At 35.9% G+C, this 9,568-nt stretch overlaps 1 pseudogene; it reads right to left on the bottom strand.

Annotated features, from left to right (window-relative positions):
- Positions 1–7,302: 7,302 nt before the first annotated feature.
- Positions 7,303–9,313, bottom strand: LOC107144024 (annotated as a pseudogene).
- Between the last annotated feature and the right edge of the window lie 255 nt (positions 9,314–9,568).

Genomic DNA, 9,568 nt, shown 5'->3' with positions numbered 1-9,568 from the left:
TTTAAAAAGTGAGATTATGGAATAATTTACATGTTGATTACAAAGCAAAAGATATATCAGAATTTTATAACATTTACAAAATGTTTGAACGTAATTTGCTATTTCTCAAAGCAGTTTTTACAAGAAGACAAAAATGATTTCAAAAATTTTATAAAATAGTTGGTTAAATTTTGACTAGAATTGAGTTTTGGTGTCCTTGTGGACAGTGCTAAAGTGTCAAAATATGAATATGCATTTGTGGAGCTTTTAACCTGGACAGACTGATACATTTTGAAGCATTAGATTACGTCCTACAGTTTAAAGAAGCTAGACAATGACACTTCCCCCCCTCCAGCAATTCAGTTATCAGGAAATGTTAATCAGTAGGAAAAAAAAATCACTGATTAAAAGTATACGAGATATAATCCTAGTAAAACAAGTCATGCAATGCATGATATATTAACATTATCCAGTATAATGGATAGCTTACTACAAATACAGAATTTAGAGAGCAACTTGGAGATTTGGCCAATTTGGCATATCTTATTTAATTTTCAAGGATATGGAAGTTATCATTTTCTGTAATTTTCAGAAAGAAAATTGCTATATCCCTCTGTGTAAGCCCTTTCCCAGCTGGTTCAAACAGAACTTCTTCCTATGGCACCCGCTAACACCATGGTTGAGTTTTGCTCATGTTATCCCTCCTGTCCTCATATTTCGGCAGCATTTGAAGTACAACAGCTGGCAGATCATGAGGCTTTTCCCAACAGCCATTGGTGGTTATTTTTCTCTTTGTGTCCTTAATGGCTGCAGATAGCTGCTAGGCTGGCATCTGCTTGAACCAGAACTACAGTGAGAAATTCACCATCACAACTACAAGCCCCTAGGTCTTTGTACTGACTCACTAGATGGGGCTCAGATTGATGCATATATGTGAAAACATGAATATCTGCTTACCAGGGAAAGAAGGAGAGAAAGCAGGAAAGAAAAAGGAAAATAAATGAGAATTTAGCAGTCTGTTCATTTTATGTTATTGGACAGAAAATCTTTTTGAAACAGCACGAATGTGACACAAATGTGGTTGTTTTAGAGTTTTCAAGTTCAGGTAAATCTCTAGAGAACATGTACATGTTCAATTTCTGTGTATGCTGAAAGCTCGCATTACTGGTAGGTCTCTCCAAACAGCAGACTCCCCTATTGATTAAAATCAGTCCCCCTACCTTAGTTATATAATTTTCTTTCATGCACAAATCTGCATATGTGATTTTTAAAATATTTTTGTACTATATAGTGTAAATGATACATAAAATTGGCCTATGCTTTTCTCTTGAAGTAATGATACTTTATATTAGTACTACATTAATGGATGTTATAGGAATTTATATGAATAAACTACTTACATCTTCCCAAAGAGTTCTGAAACATATCAATTTTATTGTTACTTTGGGGAAATATAAATAATATATCTGGCCATAAAATTTTAGCTGTTTGAAGCACTTAATTTTAATTTCTGTGGGCTTGAACATCTGTTTCCTGTCATAAGCTGAATTATATTGCCTGTGTTTGCCAAAGATCACTAACTTAAGAATAAAAGAAAAAAGGCCTGTAGGAAACTAAGTATCACTTAACCCTATTTGATTTGGGGAAGCTCCATGTGTAATATTTTAGATCATTAAGGGCAGTGGTCAGGAGTGTTTTGGTAAAGATGTAAGAAATCATCTTTTCATTTGGTTTACAGTATCTGTTATTCAAATATGTATAAGTAGCAGTTTGAAGCTTTAAAAAATACCAAGATATTTAAAGGGGACCCAGAATATAGCTCTAATAACCCTTAGTTGATTAGTAAAGTCTTTTTCTTATGTTTCCACACAGCGTACTAGACTGAATGTTTTGTGTTCTCCACAAATTCTAATGCTGAAGTCTTACCTCTGAATGTGACACCTCAGGAGGCAGGGACTTCTGGGGGTGACTAAGTCATGATGGTAGAGCTCTCTGAGTGGAATAGAGAGTTTCTTGCCCTTTTTCTGTCATTTGATGACACAGGGAGATGATGGTCTATGATCTAGAGGAGAGTTCCTCACCAGATACAGAACACATTGATATCTTAAACTTCACAGTTCCTAAAACCGTGAGAAACAAATGTTTCTTGCTTAATCTTTTTGAAACAACATGGTATTGAAGTAGTGATACTTTATATTATATTAGTACTGCCTTAATGGATGTTATAGGAATTTATATGAATAAATTACTTACAGTCTATGGTATTTTTGTTACGGCAGTCTAAACACATCAATACACTTAGGTACATTTATCTGCCCAAACCTGCTGGTACATTTAGATAAGTGCATCAATTATGTAATATGAGAATCATATTTCTCAAGTTCTAGGTAATTAATGTCCATTTTAAAAAATAGTAAATGTAAAAACTGTGTATAGAAGAATAATAAGAATAATTTTATAAAATGATCTTTTAATGAAAAAGTATATAAGTGGAGGGAGATACAAAACTACACATCTGCAGGAAAAGATTGGTGTGTTCACTTATAAAGTTAAAGGAAAGGCCAAAAAGAAAAATAAGAACAAAGATTAAAAACAAATGTCAAAGTCCATTTTCTTTAATATATAAGAAGCTCCTTTCTTTCAGTAAAGCAGGCAGAAGACATGCATGGCCATTCAAAAAAGGAATGCAGCTAACTACAAACCTACAAAAAGATGCTAAGGCACACTCATAATTTAATCTCTGCAAATGAAAGGAACAAAATCCATTAATCATATCTTGGGCGAAATGAGCTTATAAAAACCACGTTTGGCAAGAGCGTCAGTTATGGGAGATATATTTCTGATAACTTGTTTATTTATTTATTTATTTTTGGTGATAGGAATCCCACTATGTTTCTAGGCTGGCCTCAATTCCTGGGCTCAAGTGATCCTTCTTCTTCAGCCTCTTAAGTGGTTGGAATTACTAGTATGAGTGATTGTGTGTGTCTGAGAACTTTTTAAAGGGCAAATTTGTAATATCTGTGCAATAGAAAGGCATATATTTTTTAACCCTATAAATAAATGCATGGTTAGGAATTTACCACTATTGATTATATTTGAAATCATTTGTCAACACACATGTGTATTTCTGTACAATAATCTATAATAACAAATATTGGGAACTACTTAAGTGTCAACATTGATTACATGAATAGTGATAATCTGTATAAATTGAACACCGTGAGTTTAATTCAAAAGGATGAGGCCAATCTGAATATGATGATTTAAAAATATCTCTGTGATATGTTAGAAAAACAAAGTTCAAGACAGTGTATGTATGATTCTTCCATTTGTATAAGTAAAATAATAACCCAGATGTCCTATGTATACTATATGCCAAGATTTATGCAATTTTATCAATATAACATCAAAACGACCCCCATTCTCCCCATACTCATGGTTATAAGGGAATGTAATGTTTTCAAAGTTATCAAGTGGTTGAATCTATTCACTTGAATTGAGTTTAAGTCTCAGTATGTAATCATTAGGGTTGTTGGGAGCAACTGCTTCGGAAAAGGAATGTCCCTCTAGTTCAATAAATTGCATCTGCAGAAAGAATATGGATATAACCTATGCAGAGAGTCATATAAAAATGAGCTTCTTTTTTCTTAAAATCTTATTTACATATCTGTTGTAGTTTATTAAAAAAAGAACACACATTTGTGCCTTTCCTATTTAAAAGAAATAATTCTTCATTAATTTGGTTTAAATTTAGCTTGTAACAGTTTAAGGTGTTCCAACAGCCACACAGGGCAAGGTGCCGAAGGATGGGAGAGGCTGGGCTCTCACTCTCAGGGCAAAGCACGGTGTTCTGGGGAACTACATGGGTTCCTTGCCTAAGGCACTAGATGTCTTTTTTTATTCTTCTTGAGATCATGCATTTGATTTAGGGTATCAAATAAGGCACATGGCTTTGCCACAAAGTACTTCATGAGCTCAGCAACACTTACAACACATCTTAAACCCAAGGGGCAATTGTTTCTCGCCTTTTTTCCCTCTTTATGCATAATTCATACAAGATTATTTGTCTGTTTATCATACTACTCTATGATCTTACTGAGAGCATTAAACTCTTCCAACCACTGATTCAGGAATAATCTTTTGCTTTTCAACATAATCAATTCATTTTTTTTTCCTTTGAAAAATCTCATAAATTTGAAGGCTGAAATATCCTTGTTAAGAGAGTGTCATAATAATTGTGCATAGTAGTGGAATGTGAGTATGTAACCCCTCAGATGAATTTGCAACTAAAAGTAAAGAAGATTTTATTTTTCTAGTACTCATAAGTTAAACTTTTGCAGTAACTAAGAAGGTACTATGGGATGACATAGATTAGTTAGGGTATGGGCTGAACTGTGGCAACAAAGGCCCCCAAGTGGATGGGGTCAGACCGAAGGGCACACCTTTCCTCTTTCAGTCAGCAGCTCAGGGAGGCAGGTGGGCTGCACAGCATGAAGTGCAGTCAGCCAAGGTCTCATGCTGACAGGTCTGCTCTTTTTCCCCTAAATGGGTCATCAAAGTTGTTGCAGCCATTTTCAGCCAGAAGAAAAAGGAAAGAGGGGAAGAAAAACAATTTTTCCTTGAAGGCAAGAGATGCAGGAATCACTCATTCCTCTTCCATGCACAGTCCACTAGTAAGAACTTGGATACACACAGTCAGTTTTACTTTTTGTTTTGTTTTTGCTGTGTTGAGTGTCAAACCCAGAGCCTTACACTTGCTAGGAAAGTGTTCTACTTTTGAGCTATCCCAGGCATAGATAGTTATACTTCTGCAGAAAGCTGAGAAGTAATGTTTTCATCTGGCTGAATATATTCCTAAATGAGATCTTATTACCATGAAAAAAATGGGGAGAAGGGATTTTGATGGCAACTGTCTATAACATCTACCTTTAATTAATTTACAATTTAAAAATTTGTTTTATAATTGCATATGAATTCTAAAGACATAAAACCAATAATACATAACTCAAAATGACTGTAATATAAATTAAGATGAATTTTAGCTGCAAGCATTTATACTATGACTTTGTTGTTGAGTAATTGAAATCGAAACAGTCAGGAGTCAATAGTTCAATCCAAGACATTTACAGGACTTATATGATAATTCACATTATCTCTCTTCATTATCAGAATTCTAGAGCTGAAAATCATATTGTTTTAAACTACATGTACTTTGGACAATAATGTCCATCACATTCTACCATCCTTGCTAACCTCTTGCTCTCTCCTTTCCCCTCCAACCCCTCTGCCCTATCTAGAGTTTATCTATTCCTCTCATGCTCCTCCTCCCTACCCCACTATGAATCAGCCTCCTTATATCAGAGAAAACATTCAGTAATTCTTTTTGGGGGGATTGGCTAACATCACTTAGCATTATCTTCTCCAATGCCATCCATTTACCTGCAAATGCTATGATTTTATTCTCTTTTATTGCCACATTTTTTTTTTTTTTGGTATCCATTCATCTATTGAAGGGCATCTGGGTTGGTTCCATAGTTTAGCTATTGTGAATTGTGCTGCTATAAACATTGATGTGGCTGTGTCCCTGTAGTATGCTGTTTTTAAGACCTTTGGGTATAGACTGAGGAGAGGGATAGCTGGGGCAAATGGTGGTTCTATTCCCAGTTTTTCAAGGAATCTCCATACTACTTTCCATATTGGCTGCACCAATTTGCAGTTCCACCAGCAATGTATGAGCGTACCATTTCCCCCACATCCTCGCCAACATTTATTGTTGTTTGTCTTCATAATAGCTGTCATTCTGACTGGAGTGAGATGATATCTTAAGAGTGCTTTTGATTTGCATTTCTCTAATTGCTAGTAATGATGTACATTTTTTCATATATTTGATGATTGATTGTATATCCTCTTCTTAGAAGTATCTTTTCAGTTCCTTGGCCCATTTATTGATTGGGTTATTTGTTTTTTTTGGTGCTTAGCTTTTTGAGTTCTTTATATACCCTAGAGATTAGTGCTCTATCTGATGTGTAAGGGATAAAGATTTGCTCCCAAGATGTAGGCTCTCTATTCACCACACAGATTGTTTCTTTTGCTGAGAAGAAACTTTTTAGTTTGAATCCATACCATTTATTGATTCTTGATTTTAATTCTTGTGCCACAGGTGTCTTATTAAGGAAGTTGGGGCCTAATCCCACATGACAGAGATTAGGGCCTACTTTTTCTTCTATTAGATGCAGGGTTTCTGGTTATATTCCTGATCCATTTTGAGTTGAGTTTTGTGCATGGTGAGAGATAGGGGTTTAATTTCATTTTGCTACATATGGATTTCCAGTTTTCCCAGCACCATTTGTTGAAGAGGCTACCTTTTCTCTGTTCTTGACACCTTTGTCTAATATAAGATAATTGTAGTTCTGTGGGTTAGTCTCTGTGTCCTCTATCCTGTACCATTGGTCTACCAGTCAGTTTTGGTGCCAATACCATGCTGTTTTTGTTACTATTCCTCTGTAGTATAGTTTAAGGTCTGGTATAGTGATGCCACCTGCTTCACTCTTCTTGCTAAGGATTGCTTTAGCTATTCTGGGTCTCTTATTTTTCCAGATGAATTTCATGATTGATTTTTCTATTTCTTTGAGGAATGTCATTGGGATTTTGATCAGAATTGCATTAAATCTGTATAGTACTTTTGGAAGTATCGTCATTTTAATAATATTAATTCTGCCTATCCAAGAGAAAAGGGGATCTTTCCATCTTCTAAAGTTTTGTTTGATTTCCTTCTTTAGAGTTCTGTAGTTTTCATTGTATAGATGTTTCACCTCTTTTGTTAAGTTGATTTCCAAGTATCCTATTTTTTTTTAATCTATTGTAAATGGGGTAGTTTTCCTCATTTCCCTCTTAGAGGATATGTCACTGATATACAGAAATGCCTTTGATTTATGCATGTTGATTTTATATCCTGCTACATTGCTGAATTCATTTACTAGTTCTAGAAGTATTCTGGTGGAGCTTTTTGGGTTTTCTAGGTATAGAATCATATTGTCAGCAAATAGTGCTAATTTCAGTTCTTCTTTTCCTATACATATCCTTTTTTTAACTTTAAACAAATTTTTATTACACAAAGGTTGTCACATAATTGGATATTTCTCTAGTTTGTACACAATTATTCTCCACAGAAAGGCTGCTTCTGAACTTCTCATCTGGTTATGGCAAGCACTAAAATCCTGGTTTTAGCAGGATAGTAGTAAATGCCTTGTGATTTAAGTTGAAAGCAGTGCATTGGTACAAGGCTCTTTCATCCAGTATCAGGAATGTACTAATGTCTTTATTCAAAAATACAAAATAAATTATCTGTAGGCATATACAATGACAGCAGTAAACCATTATATACTGTCAACTGAAACCAGTAACTGATGGTTATAGTGATTTTATTAAACATCAACCAGCCTTTTCTTCAGTCATTCTCTTCAACTGACTTCTCTGAAGTTATTGGTGAGGAACCTAGCCTTGAGCTTCCTGTCACAGTTCATTAATAATGGTAAAGCACTTTTCTGAGAATTAGAACATGCCACCTCCCATACCACCTCCCATTCCACCCATTGTGCCCATTCCAGGGTCCTTTTCTTCTTTAGGAATTTCTGTGACTATGACTTCTGCTGTAGTTAACAGAGAAGCAATACCAGCAGCATCCAGTAAGGCAGTTCTTAAAACCTTTGTTGGACCAATGAGTCCTTTTTCTACCATATTCACAAAATCTCCAAGCATAGCATCATAGCCAACTTCTGAGGAACTCTGCAGAATTTTCTCAACTATCAAAGAGCCTTCAACACCTGCATTCTTAGCAATGGTCATTGCAGGAATTTTAAGTGTTGTTGTTTTTTTTTTTTAATGATTTCTATACCAATTTTCTGATCCTCATTAGCTGGAGTTAGTGAGTCCAAGGCTGGAATGCACCGAAGCAGAGCACATTCCCCCACCCAGAATAATGTCTTCTTCAACGGCAGCTCTTGTAGCATTGAGGGCATCTGTAACTTTGTCTTTCTTTTCATTCACTTCAACGTTACTTGTCCCACCAATCTTCAGCCCAGCTACTCCATCTGAAAGTTTTGCCAGTCGTTCATTCAGTTTTTCCTTTTCGTATTCACTATTTGTGGTTTCTAATTGCTCTGTGATTTCTTGAATATGCTTTTCAATTTGAGCTTCATCACCTTTTCCTTTCAAAAGCATGGCATCATCTTTGGTGACAATGACTTCTCCAACTTTTCCTAAATCATAGAGGCTGAACATCTTCAATATTTAGGGTCAAATCCTCCTCACCAAACACTGCACCACCAGTAGCAATAGCCATATCTTTAAGTTGGTTCTTTCTGTTGTCACCAAAACCTGGAGCTTTAACTGCCACAACCTGAAGACCAACTTTTAGCCTATTCAAAACAAGTGTACTTAGAGATTCTCCATCAACATCTTCAGCAATTATGACCAATGGTTTATGGTGAGCATTGGCAATTTCAAGAGCAGGTACAATGGACTGGATGCTAGAAATTTTCTTTTCACTCAACAGAACATAAGCATCCTGGAATTCACATTTTTGCCTTTTGATGTATTAATAAAGTATGGAGAGACATAGCCACTATCAAACTTCATGCCTTCAATAATTTCTAATTCATCCTCAAGTGTTTTTCCATCCTTTACTGTGATCACACCCTTTCTTCCAACCTTTTTCATTGCACCAGAAATAATGCTGCCAATTTCTTTGTTTCCATTTGCAGAAATGGTAGCAACCTGAGCAATTTCTTCAGGAGTTGTCACAGGTTTAGACTGCTTCTTGAGTTCAGCAATTACAGCATCAACAGCTAACATCACACCTCTCCTGATTTCCACTGGATTAGCACCTTTGCTAATCTTCTCAAAGCCTTCTTTGGCAATAGAGTGTGCCAGTACAGTAGCAGTGGTGGTGCCATCCCCGGCCTCTTCATTTGTATTATTGGCAACAACTTGAACAAGTTTAGCTCCAATATTTTTGTATTTTTCTTTAAATCAATTGACTTTGCAACAGTCACACCATCTTTTGTTACTTTGGGACTTCCCCAATTCTGTTCAATAATTACCTTTCTTCCCTTTGGCCCCATTGTAACAGCTACAGCTAAAAGGTCTACACCTTGAAGCATTAAGGCTCGGGCATCTGCACCAAATTTTACATCTTTGGCATAAGCCCGAGTGAGATGAGGAGCCAGTCCCCTAGACACTGGTCTCATCTGACGAAGGACTGTGGGTAGTCGAAGCATTTCTGCGGGGCGTCGGGCAGGGAGTGCACGTGGCAAGGCAGACCGTCTGTGGCGAGTGAGTGCTACATATCCTTTTAATTTCTTTTGTCTAATTGCTCTGGCCAGGGTTTCAATAACTATGTTGAATAGAAGTGGTGAAAGAGGGCATCCCTGTCTTATTCCAGTTTTTAGAGGGAATGCCTTCAATTTTTCTCAAACACACACACACACACACACACACACATATACAGGATGTTAAAATAGTAAAATTTGGAGGGGGAAAGAAAAATGAAAGAAGAAAAATGAAAAGAAAAAAATGGGCATATACAACA

Source organism: Marmota marmota, unplaced genomic scaffold (assembly GCF_001458135.2).
Source record: "Marmota marmota marmota unplaced genomic scaffold, marMar, whole genome shotgun sequence".
In the NCBI taxonomy this organism is placed as follows: domain Eukaryota; kingdom Metazoa; phylum Chordata; class Mammalia; order Rodentia; family Sciuridae; genus Marmota; species Marmota marmota.
The sequence above is the reverse complement of the archived record's forward strand: the minus strand, read 5'-3'. Positions and strand labels throughout refer to the sequence as shown.